We start from the raw sequence: 1,532 nt of genomic DNA, 5'->3' as shown, positions 1-1,532 counted from the left end.
TGGTAGTGGGTGAGTCGGGGGGGTGAAAAAAAGAAATTTAAAACTAAAAATATTTTTGTAAAAATAAACTTAAAGTTTTTTTTAGGGAAGAGAGGGGCTGGTAGTGGGCGGGTGTGGCGCTGGTAAGGGTGAGTGGGTGGGGCCTCGTAAGGAGTGGGTTGGGGGAGGTTGGAAAAGGGTTTTGGAAAATGTAATCCCTAAGTTTTGAAGGGAAATCATTTTTCTTAAATTTAAGAAAAATGAGTTGATTTAGAAAACATTTGACCCAATCAAAATGAAAAAATTGACAAAAAATATTTTTCTTCCTACCAGACACACCCTCAATCCTTAAAAACAAATACCAAAATAACCAAGATTAAGAATTTCATTAACTGCAAGATTGTAATCCACTTATATTCCTTTCATTTGTTCTAAACAGTGTTTTATATGGTCACATTTGAGATAATGACTTTTGAATTTCGTTTCAATATAATGTCTAGTAAAGATAATATTTGGGACCAAATTCATACTATCGGAACATTATTTTATTTACTGTTAGTGACCAAAGTTATTTTATTTTGGGCAACTTTCACATATAACAAATAATTTTTTTTATATTTGTATGCTATAGCAAAGTTTGCATAATTGCGCTCCATAACAAACATAAAACTGTATAATTCGCTATACATATACAGTTGTATAATTCGCTGGCCTAAATTGTATAATTCGCTGACCTATTTCGCTGCAATTGTATAATTCGCTACCTATTTCACTGCAATTGTATAATGCACAATTGTATAATTCACTGCCTATTTCGCTGCAATATTTTTATAAAATTTGCTTTGCATACAATTGAATCGAATTAAGATGTATGTATATTGCATAATTATAAGTGTATAGCAAGAAGTTATATGTTTTTCTCTCGCTTTATACAAAATAGAAACATAATATATACACTCTTGTTGTATAAAGCTAGAGAAAATTGTATTTCACTGCAATTGTATAATTCGCAATTGTATAATTCGTTGACTTTTTTCTCTGCAATATTTATATAAAATTTGTATTTGTCTACAATTGAATTGAAGTAAAATGTTTATAAATTGTATAATTAAGTGTATAACATGAAGATATATATTTTTGCATTTGTATATACAATTTTCTCTCGCTTTATACAAAACAGAAATTATACACTTCTGTTTATAAAGCGAGAGAGGCGAGAATGGGAGAGTGGCGAGCGAGACTTTTGGGAGAGAGGCGCCTGACAAATTTTGGCTAGCGTTTGCTATGGAGCACAATTAAATCAAACTCTAGCTACTCCATTTATTTTAGGTTATTAGTTTGCTATTATATACAATTTTCCCTTTTATTTTTCATGGCTAAAAAGACAATTTTTACTTGTTTCATTATTAAATTTGTTTTTCAAAAATCTCATAGTCAAAATTAGAGCAATTACGGATTCCAGTGGTGTAGCAACATGTAATAATTATTTTAGTTAGTTGAATATTTTTTATTCAAAAATTATATTATATAAAAAAAAATGTATATGAAATATA

The sequence above is a fragment of the Solanum pennellii genome, chromosome 8, assembly GCF_001406875.1.
Source record: "Solanum pennellii chromosome 8, SPENNV200".
In the NCBI taxonomy this organism is placed as follows: domain Eukaryota; kingdom Viridiplantae; phylum Streptophyta; class Magnoliopsida; order Solanales; family Solanaceae; genus Solanum; species Solanum pennellii.
The sequence above is the reverse complement of the archived record's forward strand: the minus strand, read 5'-3'. Positions refer to the sequence as shown.